The 26599-nt window shown below is 34.9% G+C and overlaps 1 protein-coding gene and 1 pseudogene across 3 annotated transcripts in view; one reads left to right on the top strand and one right to left on the bottom strand.

The window, feature by feature from the left end:
• The window catches only part of MARCHF1 (membrane associated ring-CH-type finger 1), an 834037-nt gene that overhangs the window by 436092 nt on the left and 371346 nt on the right, over positions 1-26599 (top strand). The window lies entirely within an intron of this gene.
• LOC101131669 (14-3-3 protein theta-like) lies at positions 2147-4858 on the bottom strand (annotated as a pseudogene).

The raw sequence follows: 26599 nt of genomic DNA, 5'->3' as shown, positions 1-26599 counted from the left end.
TGTGAATGCAAATGTAAAGTTCTTAAAGGAAATTAAAGTTCCACTCCAGTGAATCCATGAATGATAAGAAAGCAAAACAGCCTTATTGTTGATATGGAGAAAGTTTTAGTGGTCTGGTTAGAAGATCAATTATCTACAACATTCTCTTAAGTCAAAGACTAATCAGAGCAAGGTCCCAATTCTCTTCAACTCTGTGAAGGCTGAGAGACGGAGGAAGCTGCAGAAGAAAGGATGGAATCTAGCAGAGGCTGGTTTATGAGGTTTAAGGAAAGAAGCCATTTCCATAAAATAAAGAGCAAGGTGAGGCAGCAAATGCTAATGGAGAAGCTTCAGCAAGTTATCCAGAAAATCTAGCTAAGATAATTAATTAAGGTGTCTACCTTTAAAAACAGATTTTCAATGTAGGTGAAAACATCCTTTTATTGGAAGATGTTACCACCTAGGTCTTTCATAGCTAGGGAAGATAAGTCAATGCCCGACTTCAGAGCTTCAAAAGACAGGCTGACTCTTCTGTTAGAGGATAATGCAGCTGGTAACTTTAAATTGAAGCCAATGCTCATTTACCATTTAGAAAATTGTATGGCCCTTAAGAATTATGTTAAATCTACTCTGCTTGTACACTTTAGATTAAGCAACAAATCCTAGATGACTCCGGAGCTCTGATGGAGATATACAAGGAGATGAATGTTGTTTGTATGTCTGTTAACACAACACCGATTCTGTTGTGTTGAGGTAATTTCAACTTTCAGGTATTACTTAAGAAACACAGTTTTTAAAGCTGTACTGTAGCTGCCATAGATAGTGATTCCTTTGATTGAATCTGGGCAAAATAAATTGAAAACCTCTGGAAAGGATTCATCATTGCAGATGTCATTAAGAATATTTGTGATTCAGGGGAGGAGATCAACATATCAACATTAACAGGAATTTAGTTAACTTCAGTTAGTCAACTTCAGTTCAGTCAAGTTCAGTTGACTAACTTGACTGAAGTTAGTCAACTTCAGTCCTAATAGATGACTTTGCATGGTTCAAGACTTCAGGAGAGGAAGTAGCTACACATGTGGTGGAATTGGCAAGAGAACTAGAAGTAGAAGTATAGCCTGAAGATATGACTGAATTGTTACAATTTCATGATCACACTTGAACAGATGTGGAGTTGCTTCTTTTTTTTTTTCTTACTTAAAAAAAGTTTTTAGAGATGGAATCTTGCTCTGTCACCCAGGCTGGAGTGCCATGGCATGATCATGGCTCACTGCGGCATTCAAATTTTGGGTTCAAGCAGTCCTCCCACCTCAGCCTCCCAAGTAGCTGGGACTACAGATGCATACCACCACACCTGGCTAATTTAAAAAAAATTGCAGAGATGAGGCATTGCTATGTTGCCCAGGTTTGTCTGAAACTACTGGCCTCAAGCAATCCTCCTGCCTCAGCCAGGAGTTGCTTCTTATGGATAAGCAAATAATGTAGTGGTTTTTTGTTGTTGTTGTTTATAAAACATAATTGTATTTTATGTTACTCTGCTGTTACATAGGGCATATCATTTTCACAAGGCTTTTTTGGGACTATAGTCAATGATTAGCAGTGCACGGTAGTGGTCCAAATCTCTAAATAACAATACTAGACAAACTGTACACCCCCACACATGTGCACATATCTTCATGGAAAAGTACTAAAGCTTTAGACTTGGACTTGTGTACTTTTATTTATTTCCCCTTTGCAGTGTATTAAGAAATGACATATACTTTAATTTCCCAAAAGCAATGCTTGTATTCTGGCAGCAACATGCTACTTGCATTACACAGTAAAGTGAATACCAGAACTACAAAGGCAGGAGGTGTAAGTGAATTTTTTATTGGGAAGGGAGGTTGTCAACTTAAACAGCAGCAAATAAAGAGTGAATAAGGAAAGTCCCTGTTGCCACAGATATATATGACCTCCATAATATGTGATATAGGAGGCATTTCAATTTGTGACCTCCAGCCAGAAATGGCAAGGGCTTTTCCATTCAATTTAATACTTCTGGATTCCTACTAAAAAGGAATACATTAGGAGCATAGAAAAGTTGCTTATTGAAAGGAAACCCTGAAGAGTATGGGAGGGAATGTAGAAATGAAGAAGTTATGTGGAACACTCTTTAAATTGTAATTAACTACATTTTCATATCTTCACAGTAATACAAAACACAGTCACTTGCAGAACTGGTTCAGATTACTTAAATACCAGATACATTTTTAGTCCTCTACCTAAGTGTTTGGAAGTTGCTTATGTTTATATGAAATGAAGGTATTAATACTTTTCTACAGCAGTAACTACACACTAGGAAGGCCAAGACAAATCAAGGAATGAAGTTTTCCCAATGCTGCAGTGTGAAAAGACTGTAAACAGATGATTCCATATACATAAATGGGTTTCTTTGCTATAGGAAATCCAAGTGGAATAAGGAATGGAGATGTGTAAAAAGGTTTCTTGAAGGGAAGAAGGATGACACCCTGTCTGGATTGAGTTTCAACCCCTTCTGCTGCATCACATTCTTCTCCTGCACTATCTGAGGTCCATAGTGTTAGGTTGTCTCTAAGAAACTCCATAATGAGGGTGCTGTCTTTTGGATGAATCTTCATTCAGTGTATCAAGTTCTGCAATGGCCTCATCAAAAGCCGTTTTAGCCAGCGTGCAGGCAAGCTCTGGGTTATTAAGAATCTCATAGTAAAATACAGAAAAGTTAACAGCAAGCCCCAGGAAGATTGGATGTGTGGATTGTATCTCTTTCTTGCTTATATCAAATGCCTTTTGCTAAGCTCCTTGGGAATTATCTATCATTTGTTTTTGATCATTACCACGTGCAACTTCAGCAAAGTACTGGAAGTAATCACCCTTCATTTTCAGATAGAAGACCCCACTCTCTGGATTAGTTGCATTGGCTGTTAAATATTTATCCAACAATTCCAGGACCGTGGTGCAGATCGATCTCAGCTCAGACTCCACTTTCTCCTGGTAGTCCTTAATCAGCTGCAACTTCTTGTCGGAGGTGTCTGTCTTCTGCTCGATGTTTAAGATGACCCTGCAGGTGGACCTGCAGCCCCCAACCACACTCATGTAGGCCACGGAAAGCAGTCGGAGGTGTCTGTCTTCTGCTCGATGTTTAAGATGACCCTGCAGGTGGACCTGCAGCCCCCAACCACATTCATGTAGGCCACGGAAAGCAGGTTGCACTCCTCATAGGACAGCTCGGTGCCCTGCTTGGTCATGGCCTTCATGCAGGTACCCATGTCATCATAGCACTCAGCTAGCTTAGCCTTCTGGATCAGCTCCATTTTCTCTATGGCAGGAGTCAGGGTGAAAGTAGTTTGTTAAGATGGAATTTGCTCCTGGTGAACATGCTGTGAACATTGTTGAAATGACAACAAAGGATTTAGAATATTACATAAACTTAGTTGATAAAGCAGCAGCAGGGTTTGAAAGGATTTACTCCAGTTTTGAAAAATATTCTACTGTGGGTAAAATGCTATCAAATAGTTTAGCATGCTATAGTGAAATATTTTGTGAAAGAAAGAGTCAGTCAATGTGGCAAATCTCATTGTCTTATTTCAAGTAATTGGCACAGACACCCAATCTTTGGCAAACACCATCATGGTCAGTCAACAGCCATCAAAATCAAGGCAAGAGCCCTTACCAGCAAAAAGATCATGACTCATTGAAAGATTAGGCAATCATTAGCTTTTTTTTTTTTTTAGCAATAAGGTTTTTTTAAATTAAGGTATGTACATTGTTTTGTTGGTATAATGCCTATTGCACTTAATAGACTACAAGATAGTATAAACATAACTTTTATATGCATTGGGAAAAAAAACAAAATGTGACTCACTTTATTGCAATATTAGCTTTATTGTTATGGCCTGGAACTGAACTCAAAATATCTCCATGCTGTGCCTTTATATACAGAAAGATTTATTTCAAGGAATTTGCTGATACCATTACGGAGATTTGGTAAATCCAAAATTGATGAGGTAGGCCAGTGTGCTGTAGACTGAGGGAGAGGTTTTAGTTCAGTTTGCAAGTGTGTCTTCTTGGAAGAATTCTTTTTCAGGAAACATCTGTCTTTGGTGTATTTAAGCCTTCAACTGATTGGATAAACCCCACCCCCACATAAGGAAAGCAGTCTGTTATATTCACCATTGTCTTAGTCTTTTGGGTTGCTCTAACAAATACCATAGCCTGGTAGCTTATAAACAACGGAAATGTATTTCTTTCTGGAAGCTGAGAAGTCCAAGATTTAGGGACTAGTATATTCAGTGTTTGATGAGGCCCCATTTTCTCAAAGACAACCATATTCTCAGTGTAACTTCTCGTGGTAGAAGGGGCAAACACGCCTCCTGAGGCCTCCTTTATGAAGGCACTAATCCCATTCATCAGGGCTCTACCCTCATGATCTAAATACCTTCCAAAAAGCCCCACATACTAATGTCATCACTTTGGGGGTTAACACTTTGAACATTTGAATTTTGGGGAGATACATGCATTCAATTACAGCACCAATTTAAATGTTAATATTACCCAAAAAACACTTAGTCAGCTCAGGCTGCCATGATAAAAATACCATAGACAGGGTGACTTAAACAACAGAAATTTATTTTCTCACAGTTCTGGAGGCTAGAAGTCCAAGATTGAGGTTCCATCCAATGCAGTTTCTGGTGAGGGTTGTCTTCCTTGCTTGCAGGTAGCAGCCTTCTTGCTGTGTCCTCAAGTAGTGAGACAAAGAGATTTCTCTTTTCTTCTTCTTAGAAAGCCAGCAAACTTATGGGATTAGAGCCTCACTTTTTTTTTACCTCATTTAACCTTTGTTACCTCCTAAAGTCCCCATCTCTAGATAGTGTCACATTGGGGGTTCAGGCTTCCACATATGAATTTGAGGACATGGCACAATTTAATTCACAGCATTCTGCGCCTGCCACCCCCCAAAATATCTTACATCCCTATTTCATGCAAAGTACATTCATTTCATCCAAATAGCCCCAAAAGTCTTAACTTATTCAGCATCAACTTTAAAGTCGTCTCATCTTAAAAAATCATCAAAATTATCAAGATTATCAAAAATATCATCTAAATCATACAAGGATGAGTCACAGCGCTCTTTGACAGTGTACCTAGTGAACCAAAACCTGTGATTTATCTAAGGCAAAATTCCTCTCCAGCTATAAACTTGTAAAAACAGACTCTGTGTTTTCAAAATATGATGGTGGAACAGGCATTGGATAGACAAACACTTCCAGAATGTTTAGAATGAAGTTTGACTGAATATCTGGGCATTATGACCCAGCCAAAGTGAGGCATAAAATTAATCATCACATCAGAAAAAAACAAAAACAAAAAAACACCATTTTCAAAGGCCCAAACCACAAGTCCTTTTTCCAAACTCCTAAGGTAACATCATCACCTGGACCTCATGCCTTCCCCAAAGGTCTGAGTCCCAACTCTCCTGGGGTCCACTGTTCAATTTCTGAGGTATCGGCAATGATCAGTTGGTACCTATGCCCCAAAGAGTTTTAATTCTAGGTCTCTGGTGCCCTCCTCTGAACTTCTAAGGTTTGAAAATATCAGTGTCTTTATTTTTGTTTTCCCACCCCAAGAAATGAGGGTTGATTCTTACAGTTACTGTCTAACTTAGCGTTCCCTGTTTGCTTTTTCATTTCTGTATACCTTAAAAATACCCCATGTTAAATTCTCCATATTAAAATACTTGACAAAATTTCCATTTTATCTATTAATTCATGGCTGGTATGCCATAATCCTAGTTTGCCTGAGACAACAAATTAGCTATATATAATATATTATATATTATATATAAAATATATTATATATATAAATTATATATATATTTCCAATATGTTTTTTATAGTGCCCTTTTTCTTTCACAAAAGTGTCTTAGTTGAACAATATATTATATTACCATGCTAAAAACAACCAACCATGCACTAGAAATCAGAATATATTGGATCTAGTCCTGCCCTGCAAAAAATGTCATGTGGCCTGGAACAAATCACTTAACCTGAGGAGTAGATGGTTGTTTCTACCACTTATTATAGCTCCCAAACTCTGATTTCATCATCTGTGATACTGTCATACAGTTTACCTACGTACACTTAAATGTGTTATCATTGAGATATTGATATATATACCTGGTTAGCATTAGAAGGTACCACAGTTGGCATGATTTTTAAGCAGTGTTCTGATGAAGGGAAAAAAAATACTTAATTGGCAAAAATGAACTGTAAGAGCTTTTCTGAAAAAATTGTTAAGTCAATCTGATCACTATGGCATCAGAATTATTGCAGCAGAAAAGGATAAATATATATGATAATTTTGAGTACATACAACTGTAGATAAAAATTAGTAGCTAACCTTCATTAATTTTTTGTTCTCTGTACAGGCACTGCTTTAAGTGCTTTGCCTATAATAATTCTATGAGGCAGCCATTGTTATTGCTGCCATTTTACTGTTGAAAGACTTAGGAGGGTAAAGTAATTTGTTTGAATATGTGCAGCAAGGAAGCAGTGATCCTAAGAAATGTACCTAGTTGTCTAATTTCATAACTTCTCTACCATAATTTTAAATATCAAGATTAATGTAGCTGGATATAGAAGAAATAAAGTTACAATGAAAGTTTGATGAGAGAAAGTATCCTACTTAAGCTCTATTAAAATATTTGGATGATTCTTTTTCAGAATTATTTGTGCCTATTTTAAATCTCAAATATGTTTTGGTATAAACAATATGTTATGTGTTCTCTCTATTCAAAAGTTACAAAGCTTCTTAAATAGAAGCACATATAGGTCTCTTATTTTTTCCCCTTTGTCCCATTGGTATCCTGAGGACAATTACCACACTATAGAAAACAATAGAACAGTGAGATTTCAAAAGTTATATTAACAAAATAATATATTTTAATTTCATTGTGGTTAAAAATTTAAAACCCAGGCCGGGCGCGGTGGCTCACGCCTGTAATCCCAGCACTTTGGGAGGCCGAGGCGGGCGGATCACGAGGTCAAGAGATCGAGACCATCCTGGCTAACACGGTGAAACCCCGTCTCTACTAAAAATACAAAAAAAAAGTAGCCGGGTGTGGTGGCGGGCGCCTGTAGTCCCAGCTACTTGGGAGGCTGAGGCAGGAGAATGGCGTGAACCTGGGAGGCGGAGCTTGCAGTGAGCCGAGATTGCGCCACTGCACTCCAGCCTGGGTGACAAAGCGAGACTCCGTCTCAAAAAAAAAAAAAAAAAAAAAAAATTTAAAACCCAGTGAAAAGAAATTAAAAAGTTAGTCCTTAAAGTAGATTTTTACCACTCTCGGCATGTCCAATTTTCCTTGATTGTTACTTTACAAATTACTTTTTTATATTTAGTCTTTATAATATTGATACATAAATTAAATCAGAATTTTAACGTTTTGTTCAAAGGCTGCTGCAAACTTGATTGAAATGCCATTTCTATCCAGACTTTTCAATCAAAAAAGAATATAGCAACTCACCTTTCTGTCATTGTGATAATGCAGTTAAGATTGCCTCAAGTCAATTACATTCTGTCTTTGTCCTAGATTCTTCATCCATAAAGTGCAAGTCATAATACCAACTACCCTAGAGTTATAATTGTAAAGTCCACCTAAATGCCAAAAAGAGTCCTCTGCCACCACGCCTAGCTCTTCTTCCCCATCCATTGTCTGATTGCCTGTCCTCTTGCACTTGTTGTTCTGCTTTATCTTACATTTTTGTTTTGTCTAGCTACTGGGAGGGTAGCATCTTCAATCAAAGGCACTATGCTGATGTGTTGTTTTATTTTAATCCTTTTGGCCCAGCAGAATAATTGGCATATAGATAATACTAAGTAAATATTTATGAATAGAAAGAGTAAATCAGTGAAAAAAGAATGAGTGAGTGAAGTTGACAAAGGCACTTTCTTTCCATTTTTTCTACTGTAGAGAATTACATGAAAGAATTACATAGAGAATTTCTCAAGAGCTTGAACATCTAATTGAAGCCTTTCTAACATGAGTAAACTATATATGCCCCATTCAACATCAAATGCCTAATTCAGAAGTGGGCAATCATTAAAAAAAGAGAACTTGGATAACAAATAACAGAAAGAAAATGTACAAACTTCATTCCTTCATTTATTATACTTCATTTGGAAGAGAGAAAAAATTTTAAATCTTTATACAAAGATCCCCTTGCTCATGAAGCTCCGCTTGTGTGAGTGTACATGTTAAATATTCAAACAGTATGCTAATTTTAAAATTAGGCTTGATCACATCTATCATCTTAGAATTTGTATAAAATGGATACACATTAAACCCTGGGTGCATTTTACATTTTACCAAGAGTCCATAGACATTCTATCTTTCTTTATTGAGGACAATTTCTGTAGCGTTTGTTTTAACTGTGTATATAGTTTACTCTAAAATTGCTCTGCAAGCTAACCAGGCAACCTGTTTCATTTTAGTGCTGGAAAAGTTATTTCTTGAATTTAACAAGTTTAAAATGAATATCAGAATCAAGAATTCATACATAAAAACCTCCAATGCACTGAAAATATAAAGGCAGCACCTCTATGACTTAAAATTTTCATAACTTCATTGTTATAAAACAGCCCTTTCCCCCTTTTTTCCTCACATTAAAGTGTTTGTTTGCTGAATATAATATGCAAAATTCCCACGTTAAATTTTAGTTTCAATGGATGTAACTGTTTTTGCCAGTTCCTTACAAGGATAGTGCCAGCAGTTTATTTAAAATTGAAACTCTTTCAGCTGCAAGACCAGAATTATGAATCTTGTTAGGCTTGTCTTATTTGTAGTCATCTGAAATACAAATCTAACCAGTAGTAGGAATGACATAGTCTAAGAAGGGAACACTAATCACATCAAGTTGTGCTTTTCCATCTTACATGTCAAAAGTGTGAAGCCTCATTGTAAAAAAGAAAGAAAATACAAACATTTAAGTCTGTCTCAAATACAACAAAATTGTGAGATTTGAAATAATTTTCCCAAATCAAATTTTTTATCTAAATTTGGAAGTGATTGGAAGTGTATGTAGCATTTTGATAGCTTAAAATTAGCATTGATTATACCACAAAATAATAAAAACTAGTATTTTTAGTTCTATTAATATTTAGCTGTTCTATGACATATGCATTCTATTCTAGAATTTTGTTTTTTTTTAATTTTGCTAGCACTCTCTGAATTAATAAAGTTGACTATGTTCCTTAGGAGACATATTCATGAATTGTAATAGTTTATATTGATACCTGCCCAAATTGTGGATTAGAAATAGTAATCCATTCCTCTTTTTCTTTCTTTAAAAACTCTTTAAAATATAAATGTCTTAGTATCAGAGAAATGCAAACTAAATCTCAAATGAGTTTCTACTACTAATACATATACCAAAATATATGACATTTTTAAAATTACTGATATTTCTAAGTATTTTTGAGGATGTAGAGCAACTAGAATTCTCATATGGTATGTTGGGAATGTAAATTGATAAAACCATTTTGGAGAAGGATTAGACATAATTACTAAATCTGAATCTATGCTTTTTGCCAGAAATTCCATTACTATGTATTGGCCCAACAGTTAAGAGTATATGTTCACCAAAAGTTCTATACAAGAATCTTCCTAGCAGCAATATTAGTCATGTTCTGTTACTGAAAAAAATCCAAATGTCCAATAACAGTTAATGGATATATATAATATAGTATAGTCATATAATGCAGAAAGTTTTTGAAAAACTCCAACTGACTGCAAAAATGTGGATGAATCTTACAGTACATTAAGTGAAAGCAGCCAGTCACTAACATCTACATAATATATGATTTCATTTATGTGAAGTTCAAAAAACAGCCAAAACTAGCCTATGGTTTTCTGAAGTCAGAATAATGGCTGCCTTTGTGGGACAAAGGAGGTTGTTAACTGGATGTTCTGCATTTTGACTCAGATGGTAATTATATGCTAATTTGTTATATGTAAGAAGGCATATACAATTAAGATTTTTCCCTTCATATATTTAATACCTTAATTTAAAAGTATTAAAATATAGTTATATATAACTTAGTTACTTGCATACTGACATCAGAAGAAAGTAAAAAAAAAAACACCTCAGAATGTTTTGCAACTAAATACTTCCTGGAAGGGGAGAAACTTTGGACAAGTATTTATAAATTTTAATTATTAACTTTCATTTTTTATACCAGAATTTTTTCTTTATTAACAGGATGCACATATTATGTCAAATTTTCTGTCCACATATTTTAAGAGTAAGTGGTATGTTATTAACTAATAATTCAGCTACACCACCCAAAATGAGCAGTTTCTCTAAAGAGATTGGGTTCAGTAAAGGTCAGTCCTACTTCAATTTCAGTCTGGCCCTTCTCATTCTTATGTTCTACTTAAATATTTATCTTCTATTTTCGTACCAAAATTATTAGATGTTTCTTAGTTTACATTAAGTTTCTTTTAACTGGTAACACGTGAGGATTTTCATAGACTTTTTTTCTTTTGAACAAAATTGTCAATATATCTTCCTTGATTTAAATATCATTCATTTGTGTTGAATACAAGTAGTAATGTAACAATGGGTTGATTTAAAAGAATTATTTCCATTGTTAGATAACTATTGCATAACAGTAATTAAAGCTAGAGACACTAAGTAGAGAGCATTTCCACTTGGGAGTACATAGAACATTCAGGTATTGAGTTGGGATGTCTGAGGAATGGACCATTTTATAAAGTGAGGTAAACGTGTGACTCCTGAGTCCCAAACAAATACTGCATATCTGGGGTTCTACTCTGAATGGCTTCAGGTATGAATAAAACCTTACTGTTTTTTTCTTATTAATCATTTCCTTCCCTCTCTTGAAAATAATTAGTATGGCAAAAAATATTTGCAGATAAATAGAAAAACAAATTTCAAAAATGCCAGCGTTTGGCCAACCTCACTTCCTGTAACAAGGTCTATAAGAAGTTTATCAGTGGTTACAGTTTTTCTTAAGGGGACCAAATTCGAAACCATTAGAAATCAACAGTTACTTTGGGACCTTAAAACTCTATTTTGAACTACAGATTTTGCAGTTTTGCTCATGAGAAAAGCCACTCTGATGTTATTTTATTCCTGTATGCATAGGGCTGGATCAAAGATAAATTGGTTCATGGAAATGGAGTATCTATACAAATAAAGTTTGTATAATCATTTACCATGTTGCTGCTTAATTTATTTTTCCTAATATTATAATTATTAATTATAAACAATAGGAAAGAGAGACAGTAAAGCAAATTTGGCGAAGAGCTTGGACTTTGGATTAAACCTTTCTAGGCTCAATATCCAGCTTTGGTATCCACTAGTTGTGCACCCTTGATTAAATTTCTTATCCTCTCTATCCCTATTTTCTCATCTGCAGTATTTACACCCACCTCATACTATTGTCAACATGATCAAATGAGTAAGGTCGTTTATGTTTGTAAGGTCATAAGATAAATTCTTGTCACTATACATATTTTTTAATAAAATCGCAAATTTGGAAAGAAAGTAAAAGTGAAAATCACCTGCAGCTCAACCACTGACATAGCCTTTACCTTTGTTACTATATTCTTCTTTTTCACTGTTCCTTGTTCTATAAGACTTGTATGCCCATGAACCTGATGTATTATGCCACACTTTCTGAGATGTTTTGTCCACATTTTACATGCACATCTGCCTCTTTTCCTTAGCTCATGATTTCTCTTCACTTGTAAAGTCTGTTCTTCTCATCTTCACATGTCAAAAGTCCAGCCAGCCTTGACGACTTAGCTCAAATGTATTGACTCCTTTGATTACTTTCTAAAAGAGGATCTTGATTTTTTCCTCCTCTGAAATTGTAAAGCATGCTGTGCTTTTGCAGCATTAAGTAATTTTCCTCTGTGTCAACAGCATGAATATGGCACTTCATCTCCTAGTCTTTGGAAATGTTGTGCAAACCTTTCTACACTCCATGCATCAAGCACAGTTCTTTGCATAGATTAATGAATGCTCAATTTAAATACATTTTAACACAAAATACATTGACCTTAAAATCAGATATTCTAAAAATGTTTATTGGCAGGCCAAAATAGTCATGATATAATGGTAGATGATATAAAACCATAAGCAATATGATTATAATTTTTAAAAATAAAGTATCCATTTATTTTTTATCTATCTATCATCACCTATCACAAAATGACTGAAAAGTAACTTCCTAGATGTTGACAGTATTTATGTCTGCATTGTAAGATGCGGGTGATTTAAATTTTCTTTTACTTTTTTCGATTTTTTTTTTACAATTCTATCACCTTTAAAATCATGAAGACTTAATATTGCAGCATAAATGTATATATTAAATACAATCACTTTAGCCTAGAAATATAAGAAATGCAACTGCCATCTTTGAAGAGTTTAATTTTATATTAGATAGATTTACTTTTCTGCTTACAGCATATTGATCTTAGGCTCACTGGAGTGAGATAGCATATAAGATAGTATCCTTCTTCCTTGCTTATCCTAAGTATCATAACTAGCGTGTAATAAAAACTGTAATGCTCAGCTTGGGCAATTTTTCATAAGAAATCTTAAAAGAACTACTTTATATTTTCCATACAGAACTCTTAATTATAGAAAACAAAGTTTATTTTTAACTTGCTGTTAACATGTAGAAAGGAAAATCCTGTAGAGAGAAATGAAGAAATACTTACAGGGAACTGAAAAAGAAGGTGGTGATACTCATCTTCAGAATGATTTTTAATGATTCATTTTGAAAATGGATTTCATAGCAGTACATATATAAGGTAATAATGCATAAGTATTTTGATTTTTTGAAGGGAAAGTATTTGTGATTTCAGAAAGCAGTTAGAAGTGAGTTCCATTAATCTTTCAAAATGTATTCCCAAGGAATTACATAAAGTATTTTTTACCTGTGAAGTTCAGCAACCCTGGATCACCGTAAGTGTGCTCTTCAAACACATATTTTAACAACTTTTTCCAACAGGACTTTTTTCAAGCCTTGTGAAAGTTGTACATGCCTGACATTTGTTCATTTAGAGAACTCTAATTCTTTGACAGTTTTTTCTCTATCTCTATAGCTTTGCTTAGGATAAAATTTTCTTTTGATTACTTGATTGAGCTGAATTTTACTTTATTGGTGATTCTTTTTTCTAAATTTTTTAAAAATAGCTCTAAAATTTTTGGAAGAAAAATGCATTTGATTTTTTATGTATCTGTTGAAAGAAACGACTCTTTATTAATCAAATGGAAATAAGGGAGTTGTTTGTTCAGTGAAGATCTATTGATGTGTGTCATTTAGCATTTAAGGGAGAATTAGTTGCTCTTAGTGAACTTGCTTTATTTAGCTAAAATATCTAATGTAGCTATGAAAATACATTAGATAGACACATTTGAAATTCAAATGATATAAAAGCAAACACTACTAATTCAACACCTAAGTAATCAAATTGCTCACAGAATTGTAAATTACAATAGCTGTATGTGAGTAACAGATGGATGAATTAAATGTGTTCAGCAGCCTTTCTGTATGTTACAGGAAGCCTGACTGCCAGAGATATTTTGGTAGAGTGCAACAGGCCTATGTGACTCACTGTACAATAGGCAAAGGAAAGTTATTTCCTGTTTAGTACAGAAAATTGATCTGACATGAAAAACCTCAACGATATTGATTTTTTTATTATTATTATACTTTAAGTTCTAGGGTACATGTGCACAACGTGCAGGTTAGTTACATATGTATACATGTGCCATGCTGGTGTGCTGCACCCATCAACTCGTCATTTAACATTAGGTATATCTCCCAACGCTATCCCTCCCCCCTCCCCCCACCCCACAACAGGCCCCGGCGTGTGATGCTCCCCCCCGCATCCAAGTGTTCTCATTGTTCAATTCCCACCTATGAGTGAGAACATGTGGTGTTTGGTTTTCTGTTCCTGTGTTTGCTGAGAATGATGTTTTCCAGCTTCATCCATGTCCCTACAAAGGACATGAACTCATCATTTTTTATGGCTCCATAGTATTCCATGGTGTGTATGTGCCACATTTTCTTAATCCAGTCTATCATTGTTGGACATTTGGGTTGGTTCCAAGTTTTTGCTATTGTGAATAGTGCCGCAATAAACATACGCGTGCATGTTTCTTTATAGCAGCATGATTTATAATCCTTTGGGTATATTTTTTTAATACTGTATAGAGGTACAAAATACCTTTGCCAATTTCCAAGATTCCTGAGAATTTTTCCCAACTTCAAAGTCTATTAACTAACTCATAATCATAAAAGAAACAACACTTTTTCATCCAAAAATTTAATTCTCGATTTCCTGATAATTAAATAGTTCTAATTAATCATCAATTGATTTCTTTTTATGATATCACCTTTATCATAGCCATTTTAAATCCAACACAGCTGTAACAATGTGAGAAAAAAATATATAACCAACGAAGAATTCCTAAAGTATGTGTGTACTATTGCTATCTTACTAGAAATTATTTTATTGTCTTACTGTACTCTCTTCAAGTTTTGATTCATAGTAGTAGTCAAATTGTTTATGAACACCAAAGTCCACAATAATTTTTTAATTTCTTAGAGTCTATGACACATTACCATTGGATTAAAGGCAAACATGTAATATGAATATAAGCTTCTAGATATACCTTCTTTTTTTGAAGTGATGATTTAAATGATTCCTGACATAGGCTCATAAAAATCGAAGTATGATATCCTGAGAAGATTTTTAGTCCTATCTTTAGGCACGATTAAACAACTCCAAATTAATGGAAGTTTCCTCTGTTTCCAAACATCTACAAGGGAATTAGATCCTATAACAAATTGATAGCACTGTGTGTGTTTAAGAAAGAACATTTCCATCAGGCTATCTTTACTTCTTCTCATATAAGTTTCTTATCTGATATTTTACACTTATTTAGCCTTAGTTTGCTCTCTGTAGAAACACAGACATTTGGTATCAGTTTCTTTGGAAAAACATGGTTTGATGTAATTCAATTTGAACCTGCTAAATCTCTCAAATTGTACGTTTTTCCAAATTTTACATTGCTAAAGCTTTACAAGTTTTATTTTCTGAATTGTAGCCAGTTTGGCTACAATCTTTTGCTTGAATGCTTTTTACTTTTTTCTGAGTTTCTGTTTGTAAGATGTTCTTACATTGTTCAGATTACAGTACTTAAAATAGGTTCTGGAAATTCTAAAACATAGAGACATAGTTATTTTTCAGATTTATTTTAGCAAGAAGATTCAATAACTGGTTTCACTTAATATATTCCAAAATTTCTATTAAAGTACAAAATTATAGCAAAAACGTTTCCCAGCTCTTGGCCCATCTGTCTCTGTCAGTCCATCCTGTGGGGGCAGGGAATGCAAGTTGAGCTCAGAGGGCAGGATCCCAGAACATAATGAGAGCATAGCGCACAGGAGTTCTCCCTGGACCAAAGAGGAACACCAGGGCTATAGTAGCATAGGGTCAGCAGTCTGTCTCCAGGGAAGCTGTCTAGGGCATAACCTCATTCTTCAGAAACTGGCAAAGTCTGGAGTAAGTACAGCAAAGTAAAGCAGGCTTTAGAAGGCTAACATGTCGTTGAAGGTGAAAGCAAAGCATAATACTGATAAGAAAAACTACAAGGAATCAGCATCCGTCGATGGCAATACCAAGTCTAGCATCTTTGACCAACCAAGAGAGTTTTATACAATTAATTCTTGCAAGAAGGTGAACAATTTCATGGTTATCTGGGTTCTTACACATTAACAATATTAAGTCTATGTTTCCAGCTGGAATAGGGGATTTATGGTGTTTATGGTGGGGAATGAAAGCAGAGCTTGACCTCAGATCATTTCTAACTGTACCACTTACCATTTCATAAATGGCCAGGAAGCCACTAAGTGCTTCTATTCTTTGAATATCATTTCTGAGTCAAATCCTACATAGGACATTTACACGTGGTTACCTAATTCTAAATTAATGATTCTAATAGTCTTTCTAAGACACCCAGGAAATATTACATATTTTTCTCATTTTAATGTAAAGAAATGCAATCAAGAAGACTTCTTACCTACCAAGATTACACTCTAATGAGGAGGAGGAGCCAGATTCAAATTGGATTCTACTCTTTTATTCATGAATAGGATGCAGGACATACACTTTCTTGTAGAATGGTAGATCTAATGTTGACCACTTATGACTAAAATAGAAAAATGCTATTAAAACAAAAGTGTTCTTAAGACATAGTGCTGAAATACGTTTGTTAGTCCAAGATACTGTTAAAATATCTCTGGATATTTTGAATTATTAAAACATTTTCCTAACCTCTTTTGAAAAGTGATACATTGAGATAACAGAGTTTGTACTCCTATTATGTACAATTCATTAATGTGAGCTACATAATTGGGTGTAATGATAGGAAAAATGGAAGTGCTTTAAAATGTATCTTTTAAAATTCTTAAAATTTTTACTCTATTTGCAACTATAATATAAATATTAATTTCACAAACAAGGGGAAATACAGTAATATAGAGAGAAAGAAAAAATACACATAAACTCTATCAATGCAGGACATTGTAATTCTTATGTCCTTCCTAATTATATAGATACAATTTTAACTTTTTGTTAACTTATAATTTTCAGTGCAATATTTCAAGTGTTTCATTTTTACTTCCCTTTTCATGAATTATTTATTTGTATTCATTTTCCTGTTGTGTTATTAATCTTTTTCATAATGAAAATAGTTATTCTCACTCTTATTGAAATACCTTTTCTCTCCTCCCAGCAACTCTAGCTAGGTTTAACATCTTTCTCCAATATTTTCACAATGAACTTTAAGCAAACAAAAAAATGTTTTAACATTTGCTTTTCAAATAAAATTCAACTCATAATGACATTTGTTAGTCAATGGCACCTCTCTGATTCCTGCTTACAATCTTCAGAAGAAATCAATATTAATCATAGATTGTGTGTCAATATAGTTTCATAAATAAAACTGAAACAGATTTTTGCTTTAGAAATGCTTATGGTCTTGTCAAAGTATTTCAAAGCATAGGAGAAAACCAAAAGCAAAGAAAAATTTACATTTCTCTTAGTTTCACATATATTCAGGCAACAGGAGGAAAAGAGTATCTATGAAGACCAAACTGATATAAAAATCCCTACATAAATTCCACACTGATGAGCAAACATATTAAATTGATGCAGAAACATTTTTGTTTTTCTCACAGAACTTACATTGAAAAAATAATGCATTTTTTTGCTCCTAACTGCTGATTTCTACCAATTAATTATCAGTTAATGCATACATTAGCAAAAATAAACACGCAACAAATCAGTAAACAACTATATAAAAATAAATGACTTCAGGTATAAATTTATTTGTAATTATAACCTGAAAGAAGAAAACATTACACACATTTCAATGAACAGAAATGCTCGTAATTATAAAGTGAAGTTGTATGTTGCTGAAGATACACACTTTTTTTTCTCATCACTTAATCTCTCTGCTGGATTTCCCCCACAATCAGATACGCTACATTTCCACAATTAATGCTTCTTTTCAGATTTTGGCCTCTTACCTTAATACCTTTTAATCCAATGGAAATGCCTCCATATATTTCTCTCCCTAACTGTGTGTGCTCTTAGAGTAGACACCATAAAAAGTATAACATGGTCAAAGCATGAGAAGACAAACAACAGACGGGGAGAAAATATTCACAAAACATACATCTAATAAAGAATTTGCATCCAAAATATACAGGCAAGTCTTTGCAACTCAAAAGAAGAAAATGCAAAATCTATTAAAAATGGTCCATGATACAGAACTCAGAAATAAGATCACATATCTACAACCATGTGATCTTCACAAGCCTAACAAAAACAAGCAACGGTGAAAGGATTCCCTATTTACTGAATGATGCTGGGAGAACTGGCTAGCCATATACAGAAAATTGAAAGTGGACCCCTTCCTTACACCTTATACAAAAATTAACTCAAAATGGATTAAAGTCTTAATTGTAAAACCCAAAACTATAAAACCCCTAGAAGAAAATATAGGCAATACCATTTAGGACATAGGCACGGGCAAAGATTTCATGATGAAATCACCAAAAGCATTTGCAACAAAAACTAAAATTGATCTAATTAAACCAAAGAGCTTCTGCACAGCAAAAGAAACTTTCATCAGAGCCAACAGGCAACCTAAAGAGTGGGAGAAAATTTTTGCAATTTATCCATCTGACAAAGGTCTAATATCTAGAATCTATAAGCAGTGAGAGAGAATATCAGGAAGAATAAATAGCTAATGGATGCTGGGGTCTTAACACCTAGGTGACGGGTTGATCTGTGCAGCAAACCACCATGGCACATATTTACCTATGTAACAAACCTGCACATCATGCACATGTACCCTGGAACTTAAAAGTTGAAGAAAAAAAAAGAAATTAAATTTAGTATCAGGAAAAAATTGGCCCAAAGACCTGAATAGACACCTCACCAAAGAAGATGGCAAATAAACATATGGAAAGATTCTCAACATTTTATGTGATTAAGGACTTGCAAATTAAAACAACTATGAGATGCCACTACACATCTATTAGAAAGGCCAAAATCTGGAACACCGATAACAATAAATGCCAGAGAAGATGTGGAACAGAAACCCCCATTCATTGATATTGGAATGCAAAATGGTACATTGTTGGAAGACAAAATAGTACTGTGTTGGAAGAGAGTTTAACAGGTTCTTAGAAAACCAAATGTACTTCACCATAAAATAAACCATCAAGCTTCTTGCCCACAGGAGTTGAAGATCCTAACAAAAACCTGTGCACAGATGTTTATAACGGGTTTATTCGTTATTGCTAAAAAGAAATTATCCATCAAGCAATGAAAAGTCATGGAAGAACTCCAAGTGCATTTTACTAAATGAAAGAAGGCAATCTGAAAAGACTACATACTGTGTGAGTCCACACATAGAACATTCTGGAAACAGCAAAACTATGGAGATAGCAAAAGGATCCGTGGTTGTCAGGAGTTGTGGGGAGGAGATGCATAGGAGGAGAATAGAGGATTTTTAGGGCAATGAAACTACTCTGTGTGATCCTATAATGGTAGATACATATCATTATACATTTGTCAAAACCCATAGAGGACACAACACCAAGAGTGAACCTTGATATAAACCACAGACTTAGGGTAATAATGATGTGTCAGTGTTTGTTCATCAATTGTAACAAATTGATGTAGCACTCTTGTGTGAGGTGTTGATAGTGGCAGTGGCTGTACATCTGTGGGGGTAGGGAGAATATGGAAAATTTCTGTATCTTCTGCTCAGTTGTGCTGTGAACCTAAAACAGGTCTATAAAATAAAGTCTGATAAAATATATACAAAACACAAGGAAGATACATGCGGCACTGTTTGTCTGATAATGCCACAGGGAAGTAGCCCAGTTGGTGTGTTTCTCAGAGCCTAGGAAGATAATTTCAGTGACTCACGAGATCACCAGGGAGGCAGTGATCATATCTCTGGCTATTCACAGGCACATCTTCACAATCACCTTTTCTCTTAATCCTTTCTACTTGTGCCTTTCCCCCTCAGACCCTCACGCACCTGTGCACCTGTTGGCTCCTCTCAGACCCTCCCACACCTGTGCACCTGCTGGCTCCTCTCAGACCCTCCCACACCTGTGCGCCTGCTGTCTCCTCTCAGACCCTCACACACCTGTGCACCTGCTGGCTCCTCTCAGACCCTCACACACCTGTGCACCTGCTGTCTCCTCTCAGATTCTGACCTGCCATGATTGTTAGAATGACTTATACTGTACTAGAGTGGGAGAACACCCAATTTTGGTGCCAGTTTTCATCACTCTTATATCTAGGCATTGGATTAAAAAGGTCCCTGACTCTGGGGCAAACATATTAGCTGTGTAATAAATTGTGGAGATCCCTCTTTTGAAAGACTGAGCGAAACCAGCATTATATCACAAAGGTGATTGTTGCTTTTTGTCTGCACTGGTCTACTTCAGTTACATGTACCGTTCCATACATTTTTCGAGAGACGCAGATCAACCTGTCTCATCACTGGTATTCAATCAGGCTCCAAGTTCCATGCACTGGCCACCCTGAGGCAGTTTACAGCAGATTCAAATCAGGTTCTTACTGAGTTCAATGGGAAGACCCAACTGTCTAATGGCAGGCAGAATTAATTGCCATCCTTCATAAACCACTGAATTTGGTACTAGAATTAAAATATCTATATTCAGGTTCTTAAATGTGAAGGTTTTTGGATCAAGCCACTGGCCAAGTAGGAAATCACGCAAAGCTCTTACATACTAGGAAACAGTGAGGTCTCAGATCCAGGCCAAGGCTGACGATCCTGCTACCTGACTATTTAAGGGTCCCAAGACTGCTCTAACAACAACACCCATTTCCATAAATATGGATCAATAAACACATATTCATTCTTTATAATTAGACTCTATTGTTAGAATTGTTTTAGGTTTATAGAAAAATTGAGCAGATAGTACAGAAGATTGCCATATACCCCTCACCCACACAATTTCACAATTTACCCTGTGATTAAAATCTAACGTTAATATGATATATTTAGTACAAGTAATGGGATTATATTGATACATTATTATTAACTAAAATCCACAATTTATTCAGTTTTTTTAGTTTTTACCTAAAGTTATTTTTCTGTTCCAGGAGTTCATCCAGGATACCATATTACATTTAGTTTTCATGTCTCCTTTTGCTTTTCTTGGTTGTGATAATTTCTCAGTTTCTCAGTTTTTCACAATCTAGACAGTTTTAAGGATGACTGTTAGGGCGCCTATCTATTTGGAGTTTTTATATTTTTCTCATGATTAAGTTGGGATTATGGTTTTGGGGTGGGGAGATCACAGAGGCAAGGTAAAGTGCCCTTTTTGTCATATCATATTAAAAGAGAATTTTTTTCTTTCTCTCTTTCTTTCATTCTTTCTACTTTTGGATTTCAAAACAACTTAAGATTTTTTAAAATTTCCTTTGTCTTTCTCCACTCATTTCCAATCTTGCTTTCTCACATTCTAATCTTTACATAAGAGCAAGAGGTGGTTTTTAAAAATAAAACAAGATATGCTCCTGTTTAAAACCCCCCAAATACATTATATTGCTCTTGGAATAAAACATCCAAAGACCTCACCTTAGTTTGCAGTGCCCTGCAGGGATCTGTCCCCTACCTATTTCTCCAGCTTTATTTTGGCCACTATCCCTGCCCCAGTATGCCCCAGCCATGCTGTTTATAAAACACGGCAGCTCGAAGTATTCAACATGGTTATTATGCAATAATAGGTAAAGGTATGTACTCTAATAATACCTAGTGTACATTCAATCTCCAGAAAATATGTAATAGAAACCTACAGGGAAAAACATGACAGAAGCTGCCAAGCAGAACTGGAGAGCTACTTGTTTTTCACATGAGCTTTAGACACTTATCATTTCTCAAAATAAAAACAAAAACAAACACCACTAGTATTTTTCTTAGAATTACAGTATATTTATAAAATAATTTGGAAATATTTGACACTTTTCATTGTACTTGGCAGGATGTTGTCTATTTAATTCTTGTACTCAAAAAACTAGCCATCTGATATATTTATCACTTTTACTTTTATTGTGTTTAAACAAAAGTAAAATGTTTCTTTTTAATTTATTAATTTTGCTTTCAAGTTTTAATCTTTCTCTTCTCATATATGTTATACTTGCTCGTAGTTTATTGAAATGTATATTTAATTGGTTTACATTCTTACACATTTAAAAATGAAAAACTTTTAAGAAGACAAATTTGCCTCTAAATGAAGCTCGACAACTTCACTTAAGCTTAGTTTTTACATGTCATAATTTTCTAAATAATGTATATTAATAATTTTTGCATTCTCTTTAAACAAAATTTTTAAAGAAGTTTCTTAAATGTAATATAAACCTCTATTTTTATTTTATTGTCAGTGGTTTGATAGCCAAGTGATTTTTCAATGAATATTTGGCATGAGCTTGAAGTGTACTTTGTACAAGGTACAAAGCTGAATGCTCCTCATCATTCATGATTTCTGAAGCTATACTCTCTATATGGAAAAAAATCACAATTTTTCCACATCATCTAAATTATTTAGAGTTTGAATAATAACTATGAGAAAAGATCACTTATTTCTATGAATAGACAAAGAAAAAACCAAAGAATAGAGATCCCCGTGCTGTCACATCCCTTTGGTAAGTCAGACTCACGCCTGTTTTGTAGTCTGCTGCCCCCACTGTGCAAACGTTAATGACACATATCATTCAGGGCCAAATGAAAGCCAAGAGTCTGATCAATGAACATTTATTAATGCCCAAGATATGCTAACTTTGTGCGTGCAGACTGTGATGGCAGTTACAATTGGTGACAGTAGGAAATGTCAGAAGGAAAGATACTGGAGTACCAGTGTCCAGAAAGCAGTAGGATTGGGGTTTTGCCAGCTTCATGTGTTTGATAACAAGAGTGGCTATCCAGAGGAAGGCTCATTCTCCTCAGTTATCTTCCTCTTTACACAAAACATATTAAACATTGACTATCAAGTTACACAGGCTTAAATACCATCATTTTAGTGCAAATTATGGATGAGGGTGAGGGGAATTTCCTGACGTATTCCCATTAGTAATGTAGGATTCCACAGAGGTAGTGGGATGTAGGGAAAATAGCAACTTTCTTTGATAAAGGAAGAGAGTTCTAAACATAAGACTAGAGCACTGAAAAAACATTGCCAACATTTTTATGATAGGGCACCAGAAAAGGCTGTTCTGAGTAACAACTAAAATTAAAAGCCAGGGTAGTTGTATTACACATAAAACAGAAGCAGATCCCTCTTTGGAGGCACAGAAAATTAATCAATAACATTATAATCACCAAAAATAGAGAATTTGACATCAAGCCCTCAGACCAGTGTTCAAGTACATTATGCATGTGTGGTCACACAAAATGCAGACACATAACGAGGCTTTTACCACTCTGATGCATTTTGACTAGGTAAGGAGAATGAAATGTCATAAGACCTGCCATGTTTCTATAATTTTGTAATTTTTTAAAAAGGCCTTACACTTTAAATGTTTCAAAAATCTCTTTGGATACTATTTATCAACAGGTTGAGTTCCACAAAGCAAATATATTTGACTGCAAATCATAACAGAACATTTTAAATTTTATAATGTGTCATTTATGTAGGAAGAGCCTTTCTGTGACATGTTTTAAATTAATGTGCAACTTGCTTTACAAGAATTTATCTTTCAATTTATGAAGCTCTTCATATTTTTTAAAGTAGCTTTATTTCATGTGAAATTATTCGTAGTAACTTCCTAAATAATTTTCTGTTATTCCTGCAGAAATACATTTTGGTTTCTATGGTTTTCAGACTGGAGTTAAGGCTGGCAAACAATCTTGAAAATGCCACTCTTATGCAGCCACGGTATATGATTGTTTTGTCTTAATCTGTTTTGCTTCTTCCATTATCACAAAGAAGAAGAAGAAATGTTAACTCTCTTAAATAATCAATGTGGATCACCACATAATTGAGTAGAAACCAGGAAATGGTAATAACCAGGAAAATGGTGAAAACAATCAAATCAGCCATGCTTAGATCCAACTCAAAAGTCAGCTCTTGTGGATTTCCAGGATAATTTCTTGTATGCAAATGTATTTTTTCACTCATATCTGTTTTTAAAGGCAATCCCAAGTGTCCCTTCCTTCCCATTCCATGGAGCTACCTATAGTGCTCTGAATAAATCTGTGTTTAAAAATTGCTGGTTCTTTAGGGAGTAATTACATAACACTTTTTTTATTTTCCTTGACTCAGATCCCTTTGAAAGGCAGCTCCTTGTCTGCCAGTATCTATTCTCTTCTCCTTCAGTAAGGAGAGCTCAAGTTTTTAGCCCAGCACAAAATACTAATTACATTATCCAGCCTTCCTCACAGCAACTAGGTGTGGCTAATATCTAAATTCTGACAATGACTGTGTAAGCAGAAATGGTCACACAAAAAGGGAGCCCTCATCTCTCTCTCTCTCTCGTTTTTTTCCCTGCTGGCTGGATTGCAGATGTGATGTCTAGAACTAAAACATGGGGAAAAAAAAACCCTGAATTCCTGATGACTTAATAACACTGGTCTACCAGCCTAGACTAACAATTTCTTTTCTTCTGAGAGAAGAAATATCTCTCTTGATTAAATAGTTCTATTTATTTACTAGCGCTACCATAACATAGTACCACAGATGGGTGACTTAAACAACAGAACTTTATTTTCTCATAGTTCTGGGGGCTACAAGTCTGAGATCAAGGTGTCAGCAAGATTGATTTCTCCCGAAATCTCTCCCCTTGCATAGTAGGATAGATGACCATATTCTTCTTCTGTTTTCAAAGGCTTTTCCTCTGTGCATATCAGTGTGCAGCTTTCTTTTATGAGAAGGAAGAAATATGACACCCATATGACATCGTTTTACCTTAATTACCCTTTTAAAGGTTTTTTTCTCAAAATACAGTCACATTCTGAGGTACTGGCGGTTAGGACTTCAACATAAGAATTTTGGAGTGACAGAATTCAGCCCATAACATGCTTATTTTTTTGTTAATCTGTACCAGAATATATTCCTAATGGATACAACATAGGTGATGTTCAAATGCTATAATTACTACTGAAAAGTGGATGATTCGATGATCTGGCTTAGATATGTGGACACCTCAGGCCTTGTAGAACTTTTCTCCTCAGTAATACTGACTTCCCACCTAAACTCAGGCACACACCTCTCCTCTGATAGGGAAAGCCTGTCTTACTAAGCTTATTATTGTAGGGAAGGGAGCAGAACATAAAGTGTGCTTCCTGTGTTCCAACAAAGAGGTAGGACTTGGAAGATGCAGTACCATGTGTGTGCAGTTTCTTCTTCCAAACCCACCAATCAAATTACTCAATCACCCCATCCTCTGAAGATAAGTGATAAAGATAGATGGTAAAACATAAGATGTTACTCTAATTAAAAAATGTCATCTGTAGTCCAAACCACAGCATCATGCAATACACGTAACAAACCTGTATATGTACCCCCTGAATCTAAAACAAAAGTTGAAGAAAAAAACAGAATTTAAAAAATTCTCCACATGAAAACATGAAGTAAGGGAAAATGACATTTTCCCCCACAGTAATGCTGAATCAACTACCTTTCATGGGCCTGCTATTACTGATATTCATTCATGTTATTTTTGCATTTAACTTACTGTTAAGGATTGATAACCTATTGCAAGTCAGGAGTCGAACATGTAGCAAATCAATTTACTAAAATTATTAGTGGTAACTCAAACTGTCTTTTGTAGGAGAGACTTTTCACCAGGAACTTTAGAAGATTACTATTTGGGCCGGGCGTGGTGGCTCACGCCCGTAATCCCAACACTTTGGGAGGTCAAGGTGTGTGGATCACCTGAGGTCAGGAGTTCGAGACCAGCTTGGCCAACATGGTGAAACCCAGTCTCTACTAAAAATACAAAAAAAATTAGCTGGGCATGGTGGTGGGTGCCAGTAATCCCAGCTACTCATGAGGCTGAGGCAGGGGAATCACTTGAACCCAAGAGGTGAAGGGTGCAGTGAGCCAAGATCGCGCCATTGCACTTCTGCCTGGACAAGAGCGAAACTCTATCTCAAAAACAAAACAACAACAGAAAAAAAGATTGCTATTTGGGAAGCTTAGAAAAACTGGGGACACTTGAATGGCATATTATAGCAATAGGTCACAGTGCATAGAGAAGAGAACATAGCTTTGAGAAAATGTTGAAGCCACTTGGATTTAGTTTATTTGTTGGCATAATCCTCATGTTGGCAAATAGTTTTACTGTAACACATTGTTTATTTAGTGTCTAATGGTTGTTGTTTATGTTAAAACAACAAAGTGGAATCATTATGAAAGAGATCATACTGCCCATTGCCCACCAAGCCTAAAATATGTATTATATATTTGTATGTAATTTAGTTATTCATAGAAAATTTGGAAGGATTAACTCAGATATAAACTAATGAATTCTACATTTCTTCACAAGCTGAGGATTTTGTTCTTATATGTTAGATGTTTGACTACGCTTCAAATATTGTAAAATAACTCCTCATCTAGACTAAGAACCGATGTCCTAGGTGAGATACAATTAAATAATTTTATTTCCAGTGTACTCTAATGAGAAAAAATTGTTGATAAATGTTTTAAAAAGTTGATTCAACTGGGTAGCTAGTATTTAATGAAATGTTTTCTCAATGTACTGATTGTTTAGGATAGCTGTTCACTAGCATGTCTCATTTTTATTGATATCACATACAAGCAAACTCTCAGATATCTGTCTTTTAAATATATTTATGCCCATAGCCTGATTGTTTTCTAATGATTGATAAAAAATATGAACTCAAGCAATTTAAGCTGGATTACCCAATTTTATTTTATATGAAATTAAGGTTCTTTAATTCTTCAAAATTTATTCAGAGTTCACTCAATGGTATGACGTATTAGATTA

This window comes from Gorilla gorilla, chromosome 3 (genome assembly GCF_029281585.2).
Source record: "Gorilla gorilla gorilla isolate KB3781 chromosome 3, NHGRI_mGorGor1-v2.1_pri, whole genome shotgun sequence".
NCBI lineage: Eukaryota > Metazoa > Chordata > Mammalia > Primates > Hominidae > Gorilla > Gorilla gorilla.
This window is presented reverse-complemented; position numbering and strand designations above follow the sequence as displayed.